The sequence below is a fragment of the Eleutherodactylus coqui genome, chromosome 8 (assembly GCF_035609145.1).
Source record: "Eleutherodactylus coqui strain aEleCoq1 chromosome 8, aEleCoq1.hap1, whole genome shotgun sequence".
In the NCBI taxonomy this organism is placed as follows: domain Eukaryota; kingdom Metazoa; phylum Chordata; class Amphibia; order Anura; family Eleutherodactylidae; genus Eleutherodactylus; species Eleutherodactylus coqui.
In genome coordinates, this window is record NC_089844.1 from 189,462,036 (window position 1) to 189,487,099 (window position 25,064).

Consider the following 25,064-nt stretch of genomic DNA (forward strand, 5'->3'; position numbering starts at 1 on the left):
TGCCCTCATTCACTCTCAGCTTGATTATTGCAACTTGTTACTGATTGGCCTCCCCTGCACCAGACTCTGCCCCCTCCAATCCATCCTGAATGCAGCAGCCAGGCTCATCTTCCTGTCCAGCCGCTACTCGGACGCCTCTGCCCTTTAAAAATAAAGTAAAAAAGGAACATCGCCGTGTCCATAAAGAGTCCAATTATTAAAACACCACATTATTAATCCTGCAGTCAGAAAAGTATATACACAATGACAGAATTGCACTATTTTGGTCTCCCCTAGACCTAGATATAAATTTAGTAGTCGCTGTAGTCATACTGTCATATTTCTTGCAAGCTGAACGCTATAAAAATAAAACCAATCCTAAACGGAGCAACTGCGTGTTTTTTCCATTTTGCCCCACTTAGTGCCAACAAGTTCTATGGCACTGTACAGCTATGGCACAACTGAGACATACAACTCAGCCAGCACAAAATAGACCCTCATGCAGCGGGCACCAGAAAATTACAAAAAGTTACGATTTTTGAGCGTCGGGAGGAAAAAAAAGAAACCAGAAAGGGCCACAGCGGGCATAGGCTAAAGGGGGTCTCAGGAGAACGGCTGTACTTGGTCCGTCCATCATTCATCTTAATGGCCAAAATCAGGTTGATAAGAACCCAAGTACTTTCACCAAGCCCAGATGCGGGGTCACCTGGTGGCACAAAATCAAACCAGAAAAACAGGATCAAACTTAATTTGCCCCATGTACGGAGACGGCCCAGCGCTCCCACACGGTGGTGGTGCAGTACAATGATAAACACCAAGTTGGCCCAGATGCAATATATACCCACCTCCAGCAGCCTCCACCTATAGATACATATTATACCTTCCTTCAGTCACCATCTCTATAAATACACATTATATACGCTCCTACAGTCCCATTTCTGTATACATTATATGCCTTCCTGCAATCCCACATCTCTAGAAACACATTAAATACCCTCCTCCAGTCCTCCATCTATATATACACATTATATACCGTCCTCCACCTCTATATACACATTATATACCCTCCTCCAGTCCTCCATCTCTATATACACATTATATACCGTCCTCCATCTCTATATACACATTATATACCCACTTCCGGTTCTCCATCTCTATACACACTCCTCCATCTCTATGTACCCTCCAACAGTCCTCCATCTCTATATAAACATTATATACCCTCCTCCAGTCCTCCATCTCTATATACACATTATGTACCCTCCTCCATCTCTACATCTCTATATACACATTATATAACCTCCTCCAGTTCTCCATCTCTATATACACATTATGTACCCTCCTCCATCTCTATACACCCACCTTCAGTCCTCCATCTCTATATAAACATTATATACCCTCCTCCAGTCCTCCATCTCTATATACACATTATGTACCCTCCTCCATCTCTATATACACATTATATACCCTCCTCCAGTTCTCCATCTCTATATACACATTATGTACCCTCCTCCATCTCTATACACCCACCTCTAGTCCTTTATCTCTATATACACATTATATACCCTCTTCCAGTCCTCCATCTCTATATACACATTATATACCCTCCTCCAGTTCTCCATCTCTATATACACATTATGTACCCTCCTCCATCTCTATACACCCACCTCCAGTCCTTTATCTCTATATACACATTATATACCCTCTTCCAGTCCTCCATCTCTATATACACATTATATACCCACCTCCAGTCCTCCATCTATATATACAATTATATACCGTCCTCCATCTCTATATACACATTATACACCCACCTCCAGTCCTCCATCTCTATATACACATTATATACCCTCCTCCAGTTCTCCATCTCTACGTACACATTATATACCCACCTCCAGTCCTCCATCTCTATATAAACATTATATACCCTCCTCCAGTTCTCCATCTCTATGTACACATTATATACCCTCCTCCAGTCCTCCATCTCTATATACACATTATATACCCTCCTCCAGTTCTCCATCTCTATATACACATTATGTACCCTCCTCCATCTCTATACACCCACCTCCAGTCCTTTATCTCTATATACACATTATATACCCTCTTCCAGTCCTCCATCTCTATATACACATTATATACCCTCCTCCAGTTCTCCATCTCTATATACACATTATGTACCCTCCTCCATCTCTATACACCCTCCTCCAGTCCTCCATCTCTATATACACATTATGTACCCTCCTCCATCTCTATATACACATTATATACCCTCCTCCAGTTCTCCATCTCTATATACACATTATGTACCCTCCTCCAGTTCTCCATCTCTATATACACATTATGTACCCTCCTCCATCTCTATACACCCACCTCTAGTCCTTTATCTCTATATACACATTATATACCCTCTTCCAGTCCTCCATCTCTATATACACATTATATACCCTCCTCCAGTTCTCCATCTCTATATACACATTATGTACCCTCCTCCATCTCTATACACCCACCTCCAGTCCTTTATCTCTATATACACATTATATACCCTCTTCCAGTCCTCCATCTCTATATACACATTATATACCCACCTCCAGTCCTCCATCTATATATACAATTATATACCGTCCTCCATCTCTATATACACATTATACACCCACCTCCAGTCCTCCATCTCTATATACACATTATATACCCTCCTCCAGTTCTCCATCTCTACGTACACATTATATACCCACCTCCAGTCCTCCATCTCTATATAAACATTATATACCCTCCTCCAGTTCTCCATCTCTATGTACACATTATATACCCTCCTCCAGTCCTCCATCTCTATATACACATTATATACCCTCCTCCAGTTCTCCATCTCTATATACACATTATGTACCCTCCTCCATCTCTATACACCCACCTCCAGTCCTTTATCTCTATATACACATTATATACCCTCTTCCAGTCCTCCATCTCTATATACACATTATGTACCCTCCTCCAGTCCTCCATCTATATATACAATTATATACCGTCCTCCATCTCTATATACACATTATACACCCACCTCCAGTCCTCCATCTCTATATACACATTATATACCCTCCTCCAGTTCTCCATCTCTATATACACATTATATACCCTCCTCCAGTTCTCCATCTCTACGTACACATTATATACCCACCTCCAGTCCTCCATCTCTATATAAACATTATATACCCTCCTCCAGTTCTCCATCTCTATGTACACATTATATACCCTCCTCCAGTTCTCCATCTCTATGTACACATTATATACCCACCTCCAGTCCTCCATCTCTATATACACATTATATACCCTCCTCCAGTTCTCCATCTCTATATACACATTATGTACCCTCCTCCATCTCTATACACCCACCTCCAGTCCTTTATCTCTATATACACATTATATACCCTCCTCCAGTTCTCCATCTCTATATACACATTATGTACCCTCCTCCATCTCTATACACCCACCTCCAGTCCTTTATCTCTATATACACATTATATACCCTCTTCCAGTCCTCCATCTCTATATACACATTATATACCCACCTCCAGTCCTCCATCTATATATACAATTATATACCGTCCTCCATCTCTATATACACATTATACACCCACCTCCAGTCCTCCATCTCTATATACACATTATATACCCTCCTCCAGTTCTCCATCTCTATATACACATTATATACCCTCCTCCAGTTCTCCATCTCTACGTACACATTATATACCCACCTCCAGTCCTCCATCTCTATATAAACATTATATACCCTCCTCCAGTTCTCCATCTCTATGTACACATTATATACCCTCCTCCAGTTCTCCATCTCTATGTACACATTATATACCCACCTCCAGTCCTCCATCTCTATATACACATTATATACCCTCCTCCAGTTCTCCATCTCTATATACACATTATGTACCCTCCTCCATCTCTATACACCCACCTCCAGTCCTTTATCTCTATATACACATTATATACCCTCCTCCAGTTCTCCATCTCTATATACACATTATGTACCCTCCTCCATCTCTATACACCCACCTCCAGTCCTTTATCTCTATATACACATTATATACCCTCTTCCAGTCCTCCATCTCTATATACACATTATATACCCACCTCCAGTCCTCCATCTATATATACAATTATATACCGTCCTCCATCTCTATATACACATTATACACCCACCTCCAGTCCTCCATCTCTATATACACATTATATACCCTCCTCCAGTTCTCCATCTCTATATACACATTATATACCCTCCTCCAGTTCTCCATCTCTACGTACACATTATATACCCACCTCCAGTCCTCCATCTCTATATAAACATTATATACCCTCCTCCAGTTCTCCATCTCTATGTACACATTATATACCCACCTCCAGTCCTCCATCTCTATATACACATTATATACCCTCCTCCAGTTCTCCATCTCTACGTACACATTATATACCCTCCTCCAATTCTCCATCTCTACGTACACATTATATACCCACCTCCAGTCCTCCATCTCTATATAAACATTATATACCCTCCTCCAGTTCTCCATCTCTATATACACATTATATACCCTCCTCCAGTTCTCCATCTCTATGTACACATTATATACCCTTCTCCAGTTCTCCATCTCTACGTACACATTATATACCCTCCTCCAATTCTCCATCTCTACGTACACATTATATACCCTCCTCCAGTTCTCCATCTCTACGTACACATTATATACCCTCCTCCAGTTCTCCATCTCTATATACACATTATATACCCTCCTCCAGTTCTCCATCTCTACGTACGCATTATATACCCTCCTCCAGTTCTCCATCTCTACGTACACATTATATACCCTCCTCCAGTTCTCCATCTCTATGTACACATTATATACCCTCCTCCAGTTCTCCATCTCTATGTACACATTATATACCCTCCTCCAATTCTCCATCTCTACGTACACATTATATACCCTCCTCCAGTTCTCCATCTCTATATACACATTATATACCCTCCTCCAGTTCTCCATCTCTACATACACATTATATACTGTCCTCCAGTTCTCCATCTCTATGTACACATTATATACCCTCCTCCAGTTCTCCATCTCTACATACACATTATATACCCTCCTCCAGTTCTCCATCTCTATGTACACATTATATACCCTCCTCCAGTTCTCCATCTCTATATAAACATTATATACCCTCCTCCAGTCCTCCATCTCTATATACACATTATGTACCCTCCTCCATCTCTATATAAACATTATATACCCTCCTCCTGTCCTCCGTCTCTATATACACATTTTATACCCCGCTCCAGTTCTCCGTCTCTATATACACATTATATACCCTCCTCCAGTTCTCCATCTCTATGTACACATTATATACCCTCCTCCAGTTCTCCATCTCTATTTAAACATTATATACCCTCCTCCAGTTCTCCATCTCTATATACACATTATGTACCCTCCTCCATCTCTATACACCCACCTCCAGTCCTCCATCTCTATATACACATTATATACCCTCTTCCAGTTTCCATCTCTATACACACTCCATCTCTATATACCCTCCTCCAGTCCTGCATCTCTATATAAACATTATATACCCTCCTCAATCCATATATATATTATACACACACACACACACACACACACTTTAAACTATCGTCCGATCCCCCCCATTTCTTTATACATTATACACCCTCCTCCGTTCCCCAATCTCTATATACACATTACATACCTCCAATCCCCCATTTCTATATACATTATATACCCTCCTCCAGTCCTCCATCCCTATTTATACACACACAAAAATAAACCCTCCTCCAGTACTCCTCCTCTATATACATTACATACCCTCCTCCAGTCCTCTCTCTATATACACACAAATACATACATACATATATATATACACACACACACACACACACACACACACTTTAAACGATCGTCTGATTCAGTCATCTCTTTATACATTATATAATAATAAACTTTATTTGTATAGCGCCAACATATTCCGCAGTGCTTACATAGACAGGGGGAACATATACCCTCCTCTGTTCCCGAATCTCTATATACACACATTACATACCTACCTCTGATCCCCCATTTCTATATACATTATATATACACCTCGTTCCCCCCATATATACACACACACACACATTACATACCCTCCTTCAAATCTCTACATAAACATTTTAACCCGCCTCCATCTCTACATATACATTATATACCCTCCTCCAGTCTCCATCCCCATTTATACACACATTATATAGCCTCCTCCGGTCCTCCATCTCTATATATACACATGAAAATAAACCCTCCTCTAGTCCTCCATCGCGGTATCATTGTATCTTGTCACCACCAGAAGCTAGGAGTTTGACAGGGCTTCAATGGAGGAACGCCCCTGTCACAGCCCTAGCTCCTGATTGTTGGAATTATTGAAGGTCTTAGCAGCATGTGTATTGCATGCAGGCAATCCACGCTGCTAGGAGCTTGCTGGCCATCTCACTTAATATCCCCTGGACCCTCCTTCGGCCCACAGCTGGAAGAGGCCTCCCCGCCGCAGAAGGCGTCCCCCCGCTCTGTCTTTCACCACAGAAGGAGGGGGTCGCCAGCAAGGACTGCATTCCTTCGCGCTACAGCTGGAAGCGGCTTCCCGGCCGCTTGCGCAGAAGGCGGCCCCTTCACTCTGTCTTTCACCGTGGAGTGGAAAGTCGGCAGCAGGGACACCACAGTGCCATGAAGCGACTTCCCCGAACAGCACAGCGTGATTGCCAGCAGAGAGGCCAAAGCGCCGGGGTAGACACACTGACAGCTGTCGGCCGCAGACTACAGGGGGAGGACAGTGCGCCGGAGGACACTCAGTCAGTGCCGGTGGCCGCACAGTGGAGGACGACACCACCGAGAGTCCACAGTGCAGGGGGACAGTGAATCACTGCAGCCAGCCGCACACTGCAGGAGGACAGCAGGGAGGCCACAGCGCTGGTAAACAGTGAGTGACACCCACCGCAGGCACACGCAACTTACACAAAAGCTGGGGAGGAGAGTCACACGCCAGGCAAAAATCCATCCAAACCCCTTCAAGGACCTTCCACTATTCACTCAATCGGGAACTAGGGGCGTTCCTCCATGGAAGCCCTGTCAAACCCCCAGCTTCCGGTGGTGACAAGATACAATAATACCCTCCATCGCTATATAAACCCTCCTCCAATCCACCATCTCTACATATACACATTATATACCCTCCTCCAGTCCTCCATCTCTATATACACACACACACAAACTACATACCCTCCTCCATCGCTATATATACTACCCCATCTATCTCTATATCTATCTATTTACATATATACATACACACACGCACACATTATATACCCTCCTCCAGTCCTCCGTCTCTATATACACATTATATACCCTCCTCCAGTTCTTCGTCTCTATATAAACATTATATACCCTCCTCCAGTTCCTCCATCTCTATATATACACACATTACATACTGTCCTCCAGTCCCACCATGTCTATATACACATTATATACCCTCCTTTAAACCCCAATCTCTTTATATACACATTTTATACCATTCCTCCAGTCCCACCATCTCTATATATACACACATTATATACCCTCCTTCGAACCCTAATCTCTTTTTTATACAAATTATATACCCTTCGCCGATCCTCCAACCCTATGTATACACATTATATACCCTCCTCCGATGCCCCATGTCTATATATACACATTAAATATCCTCCCTCTAGTCTGCCATCTCTATATACACACACATTATATACCCTCCTCTAGTCCGCAATCTCTATACAAATTATACCCTCCTGCATATATATCTATCTTTATACACAAATACACATACCCATCTCTATGGATATACTCCTCAATCTCTATATACATACACACACACTATACACCCTCCTCCAGTTCTCCATCTCTATATAAACATTATATACCCTCCTCCAGTCCTCCATCTCTATATACACATTATGTACCCTCCTCCATCTCTATATAAACATTATATACCCTCCTCCTGTCCTCCGTCTCTATATACACATTTTATACCCCGCTCCAGTTCTCCGTCTCTATATACACATTATATACCCTCCTCCAGTTCTCCATCTCTATGTACACATTATATACCCTCCTCCAGTTCTCCATCTCTATTTAAACATTATATACCCTCCTCCAGTTCTCCATCTCTATATACACATTATGTACCCTCCTCCATCTCTATACACCCACCTCCAGTCCTCCATCTCTATATACACATTATATACCCTCTTCCAGTTTCCATCTCTATACACACTCCATCTCTATATACCCTCCTCCAGTCCTGCATCTCTATATAAACATTATATACCCTCCTCAATCCATATATATATTATACACACACACACACACACACTTTAAACTATCGTCCGATCCCCCCCATTTCTTTATACATTATACACCCTCCTCCGTTCCCCAATCTCTATATACACATTACATACCTCCAATCCCCCATTTCTATATACATTATATACCCTCCTCCAGTCCTCCATCCCTATTTATACACACACAAAAATAAACCCTCCTCCAGTACTCCTCCTCTATATACATTACATACCCTCCTCCAGTCCTCTCTCTATATACACACAAATACATACATACATATATATATATACACACACACACACACACACACACACACACACACACACACTTTAAACGATCGTCTGATTCAGTCATCTCTTTATACATTATATAATAATAAACTTTATTTGTATAGCGCCAACATATTCCGCAGTGCTTACATAGACAGGGGGAACATATACCCTCCTCTGTTCCCGAATCTCTATATACACACATTACATACCTACCTCTGATCCCCCATTTCTATATACATTATATATACACCTCGTTCCCCCCATATATACACACACACACACATTACATACCCTCCTTCAAATCTCTACATAAACATTTTAACCCGCCTCCATCTCTACATATACATTATATACCCTCCTCCAGTCTCCATCCCCATTTATACACACATTATATAGCCTCCTCCGGTCCTCCATCTCTATATATACACATGAAAATAAACCCTCCTCTAGTCCTCCATCGCGGTATCATTGTATCTTGTCACCACCAGAAGCTAGGAGTTTGACAGGGCTTCAATGGAGGAACGCCCCTGTCACAGCCCTAGCTCCTGATTGTTGGAATTATTGAAGGTCTTAGCAGCATGTGTATTGCATGCAGGCAATCCACGCTGCTAGGAGCTTGCTGGCCATCTCACTTAATATCCCCTGGACCCTCCTTCGGCCCACAGCTGGAAGAGGCCTCCCCGCCGCAGAAGGCGTCCCCCCGCTCTGTCTTTCACCACAGAAGGAGGGGGTCGCCAGCAAGGACTGCATTCCTTCGCGCTACAGCTGGAAGCGGCTTCCCGGCCGCTTGCGCAGAAGGCGGCCCCTTCACTCTGTCTTTCACCGTGGAGTGGAAAGTCGGCAGCAGGGACACCACAGTGCCATGAAGCGACTTCCCCGAACAGCACAGCGTGATTGCCAGCAGAGAGGCCAAAGCGCCGGGGTAGACACACTGACAGCTGTCGGCCGCAGACTACAGGGGGAGGACAGTGCGCCGGAGGACACTCAGTCAGTGCCGGTGGCCGCACAGTGGAGGACGACACCACCGAGAGTCCACAGTGCAGGGGGACAGTGAATCACTGCAGCCAGCCGCACACTGCAGGAGGACAGCAGGGAGGCCACAGCGCTGGTAAACAGTGAGTGACACCCACCGCAGGCACACGCAACTTACACAAAAGCTGGGGAGGAGAGTCACACGCCAGGCAAAAATCCATCCAAACCCCTTCAAGGACCTTCCACTATTCACTCAATCGGGAACTAGGGGCGTTCCTCCATGGAAGCCCTGTCAAACCCCCAGCTTCCGGTGGTGACAAGATACAATAATACCCTCCATCGCTATATAAACCCTCCTCCAATCCACCATCTCTACATATACACATTATATACCCTCCTCCAGTCCTCCATCTCTATATACACACACACACAAACTACATACCCTCCTCCATCGCTATATATACTACCCCATCTATCTCTATATCTATCTATTTACATATATACATACACACACGCACACATTATATACCCTCCTCCAGTCCTCCGTCTCTATATACACATTATATACCCTCCTCCAGTTCTTCGTCTCTATATAAACATTATATACCCTCCTCCAGTTCCTCCATCTCTATATATACACACATTACATACTGTCCTCCAGTCCCACCATGTCTATATACACATTATATACCCTCCTTTAAACCCCAATCTCTTTATATACACATTTTATACCATTCCTCCAGTCCCACCATCTCTATATATACACACATTATATACCCTCCTTCGAACCCTAATCTCTTTTTTATACAAATTATATACCCTTCGCCGATCCTCCAACCCTATGTATACACATTATATACCCTCCTCCGATGCCCCATGTCTATATATACACATTAAATATCCTCCCTCTAGTCTGCCATCTCTATATACACACACATTATATACCCTCCTCTAGTCCGCAATCTCTATACAAATTATACCCTCCTGCATATATATCTATCTTTATACACAAATACACATACCCATCTCTATGGATATACTCCTCAATCTCTATATACATACACACACACTATACACCCTCCTCCAGTATGGAAGACTGGAGGAGGGTATATAATGTTTATATAGAGATGTAGGACTGGAGGAGGGTATATAATGTATATCAGGGTTCATAGAGGTTTTAAAAAAAAAATTTCCATGACAAAATCTTGACTTTCAATGACACTCACAGAACTCGAAATACACGCAGTCAAAGGTTTAGGGTTCCTTCACACTAGAGATCGGGATACCCACTGCGTGAAAATCGTGGCAAAACGTTTTTCCTGCGATTTTGGAGTGTCGTAACTGCTTTTTCTCGCAAAAACATTGTGATTTTATCACAATTTTTTAGCACAAAAGTCAATAACCATTTCTAATGAAAAAAACGGATTGCACGAAAAACACAAGTCCCCGCTGTGTGGTGCGATAAGGAGGCTCCATAGGGAAACCTGGGAGATTTTAAAAAAACGCAGAAAAATAGGGTATGCCGTGATTTTTTTTCTTGCAACATCTCAAATGTGAAGGAAACCATTGAAAATCATTAGTTTCATAATTCTGCGGTTTCATTCACTCTCGCATTGCTAAAAAAATACACAATTTTCCAGAAAGTGTGAAGGCACCCTCATTGTCTATATATATAAAATTGAATGTATGTCTGTATGCGTGCGTGTCTGTCTGTCTGTTTGTCCTTTATGCGCTACTACACCATTCATCCGATCGCCATGAAACTTTGGGAAGTTGTTGAGTACACTCCTGGGAAGATTATAGGCATAGTACAACTATCCTACGATAAATGGCGCGCGAGCATCGTCGAAAGTTACCACCCCCCCACGTAGATCGAATAAGTAAGCCACCTGCTATTGTGATGTCATCACTGCCATTGTGATGTCATCAACATCGGACGCCCTTGAACATGCCCAACCATGTTCTATAAAGCTGCATTGTGATGTCATTAAGGCTCTATTATGACACGTACAGCTTGGAACCATAAATACTACAGCACGGCAGCCATTTACAGTCAATCTCCATTGGAGTTGAAGTGGGCAAACAAGTCGTCGAAAGTTACGCCCCCCCCCCCCCCCCCCACGTAGATCGTTTGATTTCCATCACTGGATGTCTGACAGTTAAAGCTGCATTGTGATGTCATTAAGGCTCTATTATGACACGTACAGAGCCACGTAGATCGTTCGATTTCCATCATTGCCACTAATTCTCTCACTTCCCGATGTCGTAGAAACATGAAATTTGGCACGAGCATTGACTATGTCATAAATAGGAAAAGCTAATGGGTCCCAACTCGATTATTCAATTCTATGCGCAAAGGAATTAGCGGCCAAATTTTACGTACGGAATCTAATTTTCTCGCTTCCCAATGTCATAAAAACTCGACATTTGCCGTGAGCATTGATTATGTCATAAATAGTAAAAGCTAATGGGTCCCAACTCCATTATTCAATTCTATGCGCCAAAGAATTGGCGTCCAAAATTTTACGTACGGAATCTAATTCTCTCACTTCCTGATGTTCTATTTATATAAAAAGGAATGTATGTCTGTCTGTCCTTTTTGCGCTACTACACCATTCATCTAATTGCCATGAAACTTCGGGAAGTTGTTGAGTACACTCCTGGGAAGATTACTGGCATAGTACAACTATCCTTCGAGCATCGTCGACAGTTATGCCCCCCAGACAAAGATCTTTGATTTCCATCTCAAGCACAAAAGCAAAAGGCATTACGAGCAACGGGATGAGTGTTCAACTACAAAATGATGCATCCGCCGAACGTTTCGCAAGACAATTGCTGGATATTGAGAATGCTGAGGTAAAATGAAAGCTGTGCTGTGATTGGTTGCAATTTCTTATACTGCTGAGGTAACATGAAAGCTGTGCTGTGATTGTTTGCTATATATTATCCCGCTGGGGTAACATGAAAGCTGTGCTGTGATTGGTTGTTATATATTATACCGCTGAGGTAACTTGAAAGCTGCGCTGTGATTGGTTGTTATCTAGATATATAAAAACGAATGTATGTATGTATGTCTGTCTTCGCGGCAACGCGCGACGGGTACGCTAGTTTTTTTTATATACAATAATGCCACCTGCAGACGGCTGGGTCGGATCCGGCAGCGAGAATTCTCGCCGTGGGACCCGACCCGAGCGCCTGCAGAGAGCAGCGCGTACTCACCCGCGCCCCCGGCTCTTTCACGTGCCGGCTGCCGGCGCATGCGCAGACTGGAGCTGGCGGTGGGTGAGTGACGTTTCTGTGCGGGGCTCTGCGAGCTCCGCACAGAAATAGCACATGCCACGGTTTGTTTACCGCGCGAGATTTCAAGGAGCCAAACCGCGGCTTTCTGCCTAGGATTGCGTTTGCAGGCTTGCAGCGGCGGAAATCCCACCCTTCTGCAGGCGGTTTAAGACTCACCCTGTACGTCACGCTATTTACATGAGCGGCCGATGAGAACTAAACTTCAATGCACTTCAAAGTCTGAAATATTTTTTGGTATTTTCAAGACTGAGTTCGAGATTCTTGTGTGTCTTTAGTTCTGTTTATCCCAAACTGTTCCTTTATTCCTTTGGCCTCTGCTACTAAACACAATACTAGACTTTAATGGAAGAAAGAGGTTGTTCTGGATAAAAATATCTAAAGCACACAAGAATCTCCATGACAAAAAACAAAAACAAAACATTTACAGGTGTTCCATGATGTGTATGAAACCTGTATATGTAGAGATGGAGGAGGGTATATAATGTGCATAGATATAGAGTATACATTACATGCAGATACATGGATGGAGGACTGGAGGACGGTATATAATGTGTATACAGAGATAGAGGGAGGTATATAATATATCTCTATATACATTTTATACCCCCCTCCGCCCCGTCTACAAACATTCTATACCCCTCTCCGGTCCCCCCCCCCCCCGTCTACATACATTCTACACCCCCCTCCGGTCCCCCCCGTCTACATACATTCTATACCCCCCTCCGGTCCCCCCGTCTACATACATTCTATACCCCCCTCCGGTCCCCCCGTCTACATACATTCTATACCCCTCTCCGGCCCCCCCCCCACGCCTACATACATTCTATACCCCCCCTCCGGTTCCCCCCCCCCCCGTCTACATACACTCTATACCCCCCTTCGTCCCCCCCCCCGTCTACATACACTCTATACCCCCCTTCGGTCCCCCCCCCCCGTCTACATACATTCTATACCCCCCTCCGTTCCCCCCCCCCCCCCGTCTACATACATTCTATACCCCCCTCCGGTCCCCCCCCCCCCCCCGTCTACATACATTCTATACCCCCCTCCGGTCCCCCCCCCCGTCTACATACATTCTATACCCCCCTCCGGTCCCCCCCCCCCCCGTCTACATACATTCTATACCCCCCTCCGGTCCCCCCCCCCCCGTCTACATACATTCTATACCCCCCTCCGGTCCCCCCCCCCCCGTCTACATACATTCTATACCCCCCTCCGGTGTCCCCCCCCCCCCGTCTACATACATTCTATACCCCCCTCCGGTCACCCCCCTCTACATACATTCTATACCCCCCTCCGTTCCCCCCCCCCCCCCGTCTACATACATTCTATACCCCCCTTTGGTCCCCCCCGTCTACAAACATTCTATGCCCCCCCCCCCCGGTCCCCCCGTCTACATACATTCTATATCCCCCTCCGGTCCCCCCCGTCTACATACATTCTATATCCCCCTCCGGTCCCCCCCCCATCTGCATACATTCTATATCCCCCTCCGGTCCCCCCCCCATCTACATACATTCTATATCCCCCTCCGGTCCCCCCCCCATCTACATACATTCTATATCCCCCTCCGGTCCCCCCCCATCTACATACATTCTATATCCCCCTCCGGGCCCCCCCCCCATCTACATACATTCTATATCCCCCTCCGGGCCCCCCCCATCTACATACATTCTATACCCCCCTCCGGTCCCCCCATCTACATACATTCTATACCCCCCCCCCTCCGGTCCCCCCCCCGTCTACATACACTCTATACCCCCCTTCGGTCCCCCCCCTCGTCTACATACACTCTATACCCCGCTCCGGTCCCCCCCCCGTCTACATACATTCTATACCCCCCTCCGGTCCCCCCCCCCGTCTACATACATTCTATACCCCCCTCCGGCCCCCCCCCGTCTACATACATTCTATACCCCCCTCCGTCCCCCCCCTCTACATACATTCTATACCCCCCTCCGTCCCCCCCGTCTACATACATTCTATACCCCCCTTTGGTCCCCCCCGTCTACAAACATTCTATGCCCCCCCTTCGCCCCCCCGTCTACATACATTCTAGGCCCCCCGTCTACATACAGTCTATACCCCCCTCTGTTCCCCCCCCCCCTGGTCTACATACATTCTATACCCCCCTCCGGTCCCCCCCCCGTCTACATACATTCTATACCCCCCTCCGGTCCCCCCCCCCCGTCTACATACATTCTATACCCCCCCTCCGGTCCCCCCGTCTACATACATTCTATACCCCCCCTCCGGTCCCCCCCCCCCTCGTCTACATACACTCTATACCCCGCTCCGGTCCCCCCCCCCGTCTACATACATTCTATACCCCCCTCCGGTCCCCCCCCCCGTCTACATACATTCTATACCCCCCTCCGGCCCCCCCCCCGTCTACATACATTCTATACCCCCCTCCGTCCCCCCCTCTACATACATTCTATACCCCCCTCCGTCTACATACATTCTATACCCCCCTTTGGTCCCCCCGTCTACAAACATTCTATGCCCCCCCTTCGGCCCCCCCCCCCCGTCTACATACATTCTAGGCCCCCCGTCTACATACAGTCTATACCCCCCTCTGTTTCCCCCCCCCCCCCTGGTCTACATACATTCTATACCCCCCTCCGGTCCCCCCCCCGTCTACATACATTCTACACCCCCCTCCGGTCCCCCCCCCCGTCTACATACATTCTATACCCCCCCTCCGGTCGTCCCCCCCCCTCTACATACATTCTATACCCCCCTCCGTCCCCCCCGTCTACATACATTCTATACCCCCCTTTGGTCCCCCCCGTCTACAAACATTCTATGCCCCCCCTTCGGCCCCCCCGTCTACATACATTCTAGGCCCCCCGTCTACATACAGTCTATACCCCCCTCTGTTCCCCCCCCCCTGGTCTACATACATTCTATACCCCCCTCCGGTCCCCCCCCCCCGTCTACATACATTATATACCCCCCCTCCGGTCCCCCCCCCGTCTACATACATTCTATACCCCTCTCCGTCCCCTTCCCCCCCGTCTACATACATTCTATACCCCCCTCCGTCCCGTCCCCCCAGTCTACATACATTCTATACCCCCCTCCGTCCCGTCCCCCCAGTCTACCTACATTCTATACCCCCCTCCGGTCCCCCCCGTCTACATAATTCTATACCCCCCTCCGGTCCCCCCCGTCTACATACATTCTATACCCCCCTCCGGTCCCCCCCCCCGTCTACATACATTCTATACCCCCCCTCCGGTCCCCCCCCCGTCTACATACATTCTATACCCCCCTCCGGTCCCCCCCCCCCGTCTACATACATTCTATACCCCCCCTCCGGTCCCCCCCCCCGTCTACATACATTCTATACCCCCCCTCCGGTCCCCCCCGTCTACATACATTCTATACCCCCCCTCCGGTCCCCCCGTCTACATACATTCTATACCCCCCCTCCGGTCCCCCCGTCTACATACATTCTATACCCCCCCTCCGATCCCCCCCGTCTACATACATTCTATACCCCCCCTCCGGTCCCCCCCGTCTACATACATTCTATACCCCCCCTCCGGTCCCCCCCGTCTACATACATTCTATACCCCCCCCTCTCCGGTCCCCCCGTCTACATACATTCTATACCCCCCCTCTCCGGTCCCCCCGTCTACATACATTCTATACCCCCCCTCTCCGGTCCCCCCCGTCTACATACATTCTATACCCCCCCCTCTCCGGTCCCCCCCGTCTACATACATTCTATACCCCCCCCCTCCGGTCCCCCCGTCTACATACATTCTATACCCCCCCCCCCTCCGGTCCCCCCCGTCTACATACATTCTATACCCCCCCCCCCTCCGGTCCCCCCCGTCTACATACATTCTATACCCCCCCCTTCCGGTCCCCCCCGTCTACATACATTCTATACCCCCCTCCGGTCCCCCCCGTCTACATAATTCTATACCCCCCTCCGGTCCCCCCCCGTCTACATACATTCTATACCCCCCTCCGGTCCCCCCCCCCGTCTACATACATTCTATACCCCCCCTCCGGTCCCCCCCCCCTCGTCTACATACATTCTATACCCCCCCTCCGGTCCCCCCCCCCCCCGTCTACATACATTCTATACCCCCCCTCCGGTCCCCCCCCGTCTACATACATTCTATACCCCCCCTCCGGTCCCCCCGTCTACATACATTCTATACCCCCCCTCCGGTCCCCCCGTCTACATACATTCTATACCCCCCCTCCGATCCCCCCGTCTACATACATTCTATACCCCCCCTCTGGTCCCCCCCGTCTACATACATTCTATACCCCCCCTCTCCGGTCCCCCCCGTCTACATACATTCTATACCCCCCCTCTCCGGTCCCCCCCCGTCTACATACATTCTATACCCCCCTCCGGTCCCCCCCCCCCCCCCCGTCTACATACATTCTATACCCCCCTCCGGTCCCCCCCCCTCTACATACATTCTATACCCCCCTCCGGTCCCCCCCCCCGTCTACATACATTCTATACCCCCCCCCCCGTCTACATACATTCTATACCCCCCCTCCGGTCCCCCCGTCTACATACATTCTATACCCCCCCTCCGGTCCCCCCGTCTACATACATTCTATACCCCCCCTCCGATCCCCCCGTCTACATACATTCTATACCCCCCCTCCGGTCCCCCCCGTCTACATACATTCTATACCCCCCCTCCGGTCCCCCCCGTCTACATACATTCTATACCCCCCCCTCTCCGGTCCCCCCGTCTACATACATTCTATACCCCCCCTCTCCGGTCCCCCCGTCTACATACATTCTATACCCCCCCTCTCCGGTCCCCCCGTCTACATACATTCTATACCCCCCCTCTCCGGTCCCCCCCGTCTACATACATTCTATACCCCCCTCCGGTCCCCCCCGTCTACATAATTCTATACCCCCCTCCGGTCCCCCCCGTCTACATACATTCTATACCCCCCTCCGGTCCCCCCCCCCGTCTACATACATTCTATACCCCCCTCCGGTCCCCCCCCCCTCGTCTACATACATTCTATACCCCCCCTCCGGTCCCCCCCCCCCCCCCGTCTACATACATTCTATACCCCCCCTCCGGTCCCCCCCCGTCTACATACATTCTATACCCCCCCTCCGGTCCCCCCGTCTACATACATTCTATACCCCCCCTCCGGTCCCCCCGTCTACATACATTCTATACCCCCCCTCCGATCCCCCCGTCTACATACATTCTATACCCCCCCTCTGGTCCCCCCCCGTCTACATACATTCTATACCCCCCCTCTCCGGTCCCCCCGTCTACATACATTCTATACCCCCCCTCTCCGGTCCCCCCCGTCTACATACATTCTATACCCCCCTCCGGTCCCCCCCCCCCCCCCCGTCTACATACATTCTATACCCCCCTCCGGTCCCCCCCCCTCTACATACATTCTATACCCCCCTCCGGTCCCCCCCCCCGTCTACATACATTCTATACCCCCCCCCCCCGTCTACATACATTCTATACCCCCCCTCCGGTCCCCCCGTCTACATACATTCTATACCCCCCCTCCGGTCCCCCCCGTCTACATACATTCTATACCCCCCCTCCGATCCCCCCGTCTACATACATTCTATACCCCCCCTCCGGTCCCCCCCGTCTACATACATTCTATACCCCCCCTCCGGTCCCCCCCGTCTACATACATTCTATACCCCCCCTCTCCGGTCCCCCCGTCTACATACATTCTATACCCCCCCTCTCCGGTCCCCCCCGTCTACATACATTCTATACCCCCCCTCTCCGGTCCCCCCCGTCTACATACATTCTATACCCCCCCCTCTCCGGTCCCCCCGTCTACATACATTCTATACCCCCCCCCCTCCGGTCCCCCCGTCTACATACATTCTATACCCCCCCCCCCTCCGGTCCCCCCGTCTACATACATTCTATACCCCCCTCCGGTCCCCCCCCGTCTACATACATTCTATACCCCCCTCCGGTCCCCCCCCCCCCGTCTACATACATTCTATACCCCCCTCCGGTCCCCCCCCCCCGTCTACATACATTCTATACCCCCCTCCGGTCCCCCCCCCCGTCTACATACATTCTATACCCCCCTCCGGTCCCCCCCCCTCGTCTACATACATTCTATACCCCCCTCCGGTCCCCCCCCCCCCCGTCTACATACATTCTATACCCCCCCTCCGGTCCCCCCCCCGTCTACATACATTCTATACCCCCCCTCCGGTCCCCCCGTCTACATACATTCTATACCCCCCCTCCGGTCCCCCCGTCTACATACATTCTATACCCCCCCTCCGGTCCCCCCCGTCTACATACATTCTATACCCCCCCCTCCGGTCCCCCCCGTCTACATACATTCTATACCCCCCCCTCCGGTCCCCCCCGTCTACATACATTCTATACCCCCCCCTCTCCGGTCCCCCCGTCTACATACATTCTATACCCCCCCTCTCCGGTCCCCCCGTCTACATACATTCTATACCCCCCCTCTCCGGTCCCCCCGTCTACATACATTCTATACCCCCCCTCTCCGGTCCCCCCCGTCTACATACATTCTATACCCCCCCTCTCCGGTCCCCCCGTCTACATACATTCTATACCCCCCCCTCCGGTCCCCCCGTCTACATACATTCTATACCCCCCCCCCTCCGGCCCCCCCGTCTACATACATTCTATACCCCCCCTCCGGTCCCCCCGTCTACATACATTCTATACCCCCCCCCCTCCGGTCCCCCCCGTCTACATACATTCTATACCCCCCCCCCTCCGGTCCCCCCGTCTACATACATTCTATACCCCCCCCTCCGGTCCCCCCGTCTACATACATTCTATACCCCCCCCTCCGATCCCCCCGTCTACATACATTCTATACCCCCCCCTCCGGTCCCCCCCGTCTACATACATTCTATACCCCCCCTCCGGTCCCCCCCCCCCCGTCTACATACACTCTATACCCCCCTTCGGTCCCCCCCGTCTACATACATTCTATACCCCCCCCCCCCGGTCCCCCCCCCGTCTACATACATTCTATACCTCCCCTCCGGTCCCCCCCGTCTACATACATTCTATACCCCCCTTCGGTCCCCCCCCCCCCCCGTCTACATACATTCTATGCCCCCTGTCTACATACATTCTATACCCCCCCCCCCGGTCCCCCCCGTCTACATACATTCTATATCCCCCCTCCGGTCCCCCCCCCCCCGTCTACATACATTCTATATCCCCCTCCGGTCCCCCCCCATCTACATACATTCTATATCCCCCTCCGGTCCCCCCCCCATCTACATACATTCTATATCCCCCTCCGGTCCCCCCCCCCCCATCTACATACATTCTATATCCCCCTCCGGTCCCCCCCCCCCATCTACATACATTCTATATCCCCCTCCGGTCCCCCCCCCCCCCATCTACATACATTCTATATCCCCCTCCGGTCCCCCCCCCCCCCATCTACATACATTCTATATCCCCCTCCGGTCCCCCCCCCCATCTACATACATTCTATATCCCCCTCCGGTCCCCCCCCCCCCCATCTACATACATTCTATATCCCCCTCCGGTCCCCCCCCCCATCTACATACATTCTATATCCCCCTCCGGTCCCCCCCCCCATCTACATACATTCTATATCCCCCTCCGGTCCCCCCCCCCCCCATCTACATACATTCTATATCCCCCTCCGGTCCCCCCCCCCCCCCATCTACATACATTCTATATCCCCCTCCGGTCCCCCCCCCCCCATCTACATACATTCTATATCCCCCTCCGGTCCCCCCCCCCCCCATCTACATACATTCTATATCCCCCTCCGGTCCCCCCCCCCCCATCTACATACATTCTATATCCCCCTCCGGTCCCCCCCCCCCCCATCTACATACATTCTATATCCCCCTCCGGTCCCCCCCCCCCATCTACATACATTCTATATCCCCCTCCGGTCCCCCCCCCCCATCTACATACATTCTATATCCCCCTCCGGTCCCCCCCCCCCATCTACATACATTCTATATCCCCCTCCGGTCCCCCCCCCCCATCTACATACATTCTATGCCCCCCTGTCTACATACATTCTATACCCCCCCCGGTCCCCCCCCCCCCCGTCTACATACATTCTATATCCCCCTCCGGTCCCCCCCGTCTACATACATTCTATATCCCCCTCCGGTCCCCCCCCCCCCCATCTACATACATTCTATATCCCCCTCCGGTCCCCCCCCCCCCATCTACATACATTCTATATCCCCCTCCGGTCCCCCCCCATCTACATACATTCTATATCCCCCTCCGGTCCCCCCCCGTCTACATACATTCTATATCCCCCTCCGGTCCCCCCCCATCTACATACATTCTATATCCCCCTCCGGTCCCCCCCCCCCCCATCTACATACATTCTATATCCCCCTCCGGTCCCCCCCCCCCATCTTACATACATTCTATATCCCCCTCCGGTCCCCCCCCCCCCATCTACATACATTCTATATCCCCCTCCGGTCCCCCCCCCCCCATCTACATACATTCTATATCCCCCTCCGGTCCCCCCCCCCCCATCTACATACATTCTATATCCCCCTCCGGTCCCCCCCCCCCATCTACATACATTCTATATCCCCCTCCGGTCCCCCCCCCCCATCTACATACATTCTATATCCCCCTCCGGTCCCCCCCCCCCCCATCTACATACATTCTATATCCCCCTCCGGTCCCCCCCCCCCCATCTACATACATTCTATATCCCCCTCCGGTCCCCCCCCCATCTACATACATTCTATATCCCCCTCCGGTCCCCCCCCCCCCATCTACATACATTCTATATCCCCCTCCGGTCCCCCCCCCATCTACATACATTCTATATCCCCCTCCGGTCCCCCCCCCCCATCTACATACATTCTATGCCCCCCTGTCTACATACATTCTATACCCCCCCCCCCGGTCCCCCCCCCCCCGTCTACATACATTCTATATCCCCCTCCGGTCCCCCCCCGTCTACATACATTCTATATCCCCCTCCGGTCCCCCCCGTCTACATACATTCTATATCCCCCTCCGGTCCCCCCCCCCCCCATCTACATACATTCTATATCCCCCTCCGGTCCCCCCCCCCCCCCATCTACATACATTCTATATCCCCCTCCGGTCCCCCCCCCATCTACATACATTCTATATCCCCCTCCGGTCCCCCCCCCATCTACATACATTCTATATCCCCCTCCGGTCCCCCCCCCCCCCCCCCCCCCCGTCTACATACATTCTATATCCCCCTCCACATACATTTTATACCCCCCTCCGGTCCCCCGTCTCTATACATTAAATACCCCCCTCCAGTCCCCCGTGTCTCTATACATTATATATTCCCCTGTCTCTATACATTACATACACTCTACCAGTCCCCCATCTCTATATACAATATATACCTTGCTCCAGTCCCCCTTGCTATATACATTATATACCCAGCTCCAGTCCTCTCTCTATATTCATTATATACCCTCCTCAATATACATTACATACCCTCCTCCAGTTCCCAATGTCTATATACATTACACACCCTCCTCCAGTCCCCCCCGGTCTCTATATACATTCTATACCCTCCTCCGGTCCCCCCGGTCTCTATATACATTCTATACCCTCCTCCGGTCTCCCCGGTCTCTATATACATTCTATACCCTCCTCCGGTCCCCCCGGTCTCTATATACATTCTATACCCTCCTCCGGTCCCCCCGATCTCTATATACATTCTATACCCTCCTCCGGTCCCCCCGGTCTCTATATACACTCTTTACCCTCCTCCATTCCCCCCGGTCTCTATATACATTCTATACCCTCCTCCATCCCCCCCGTCTCCATATACATTCTATACCCTCCTCCAGTCGCCCCCGTCTCCATATACATTCTATACACTCCGCCAGTCCCCCGTCTCTATATACATTCTATACCCTCCTCCAGTCCTCCATCTCTATATACATTACATACCCTTTTTCAGTCCCCTCTTGCTATATACATTATATACCCTGTCCCCATCTCTATTATATACCCTCCTCCAGTCCCCCATCTATTATATACCCTCCTCCAGCCCCCCATCTATTATATACCCCCCTCCAGTCCCCGTCTCTATATACATTATATACCCTTCTCCAGTCCCCCGTATCAATATACATTATATACCCTTCTGCAGTCCCCCGTTTCCATATACATTATATACCCTCCTCCAGCCCCCCTGTCTCTATATATTATATACCCTCCTTCAGTCACCGTCTCCATACATTATATACTCTCCTTCAGTCCCCCCTCCATCTACATACATTCTATACCCTCCTCCAGTCCCCCTTCCATCTACATACATTCTATACCCTCCTCCAGTTCCCCCGTCTCTATATACATTCTTCACCCTCCTCCAGTCCCCCCCTATCTCTATACATTTTTCACCCTCCTCCAGCCCCCCCCCCATCTCTATACATTCTATACCCTCCTCCAGCCCCCCCCCATCTCTATACATTCTATACCCTCCTCCAGCCCCCCCTATCTCTATACATTCTATACCCTCCTCCAGCCCCCCCCCCGTCTCTATACATTATATACCCTCCACCAGTCCCCCCGTCTCTATACATTATATACCCTCCACCAGTCCCCCCGTCTCTATACATTATATACCCTCCTCCAGTCCCCCCGTCTCTATACATTATATACCCTCCTCCAGTCCCCCCGTCTCTATACATTATATACCCTCCTCCAGTCCCCCCGTCTCTATACATTATATACCCTCCTCCAGTCCCCCCGTCTCTATACATTATATACCCTCCTCCAGTCCCCCCGTCTCTATACATTATATACCCTCCTCCAGTCCCCCCGTCTCAATACATTATATACCCTCCTCCAGCCCCCCCGTCTCTATACATTATATACCCTCCTCCAGCCCCCCCCGTCTCTATACATTATATACCCTCCACCAGTCCCCCCGTCTCTATACATTATATACCCTCCACCAGTCCCCCCCGTCTCTATACATTATATACCCTCCACCAGTCCCCCCCGTCTCTATACATTATACACCCTCCTCCAGTCCCCCTGTCTCTATACATTATACACCCTCCTCCAGTCCCCCCGTCTCTATACATTATACACCCTCCTCCAGTCCCCCCGTCTCTATACATTATACACCCTCCTCCAGTCCCCCCATCTCTATACATTATATACCCTCCTCCAGTCCCCCCGTCTCTATACATTATATACCCTCCTCCAGTCCCCCCGTCTCTATACATTATATACCCTCCTCCAGTCCCCCCGTCTCTATACATTATATACCCTCCTCCAGTCCCCCCGTCTCTATACATTATATACCCTCCACCAGTCCCCCCGTCTCTATACATTATATACCCTCCTCCAGTCCCCCGTCTCTATACATTATATACCCTCCTCCAGTCCCCCGTCTCTATACATTATATACCCTCCTCCAGTCCTCCCGTCTCTATACATTATATACCCTCCTCCAGTCCCCCCGTCTCTATACATTATATACCCTCCTCCAGTCCCCCCGTCTCTATACATTATATACCCTCCTCCAGTCCCCCCGTCTCTATACATTATATACCCTCCTCCAGTCCCCCCGTCTCTATACATTATATACCCTCCTCCAGTCCCCCCGTCTCTATACATTATATACCCTCCTCCAGTCACCACCCCCCCCCCCCCCCATCTCTATACATTATATACCCTCCTCCAGTCCCCCTGTCTCTATACATTATATACTCTCCTCCAGGCCGCCCTCTGTATTAATACACTATACACACATGTCCGGTTCTCTATCCATACACATTCTATACACTCTGCCCCTCGGCCGCCATCTTGTCTCAGACTCACCTGCGCGGTGTCTGGTCCAGTCCGGGGCTCCGCACAGCGGCCTCAATCCGTGGCCATCCGGCTCGGGAACAGGTAAAGATCCGCTGAAGTGTAGAGGGCGGGGAGCGGGCGCCTCTAGGTGGGTGTACCGTGACGTACGTGCCGGGACCGGGCGGGGGCTGACCATCCACTGAGCGGGACTGAGCCGGCGCTCAGTGCGCAAAATGGCGACGTGGGCGGAGACACCCGGGGTTTTACGAAGGGCGGGGACTCTGACGTCACGCATCCTAAAGCATTCTGGG

The 25,064-nt window shown here is 49.9% G+C and overlaps 1 protein-coding gene across 2 annotated transcripts in view; it reads right to left on the minus strand.

Annotated features, from left to right (window-relative positions):
• Positions 1 to 24,988, minus strand: part of SRCAP (Snf2 related CREBBP activator protein) — a 64,165-nt gene extending 39,177 nt beyond the window's left edge. For both annotated transcript variants that reach the window (XM_066577125.1, XM_066577124.1), the window contains exon 1: positions 24,784 to 24,988. The gene's annotated coding sequence lies outside the window, so the exon portion shown is untranslated. The remainder of the gene's footprint in view (positions 1 to 24,783) is intronic.
• Positions 24,989 to 25,064: the final 76 nt, after the last annotated feature.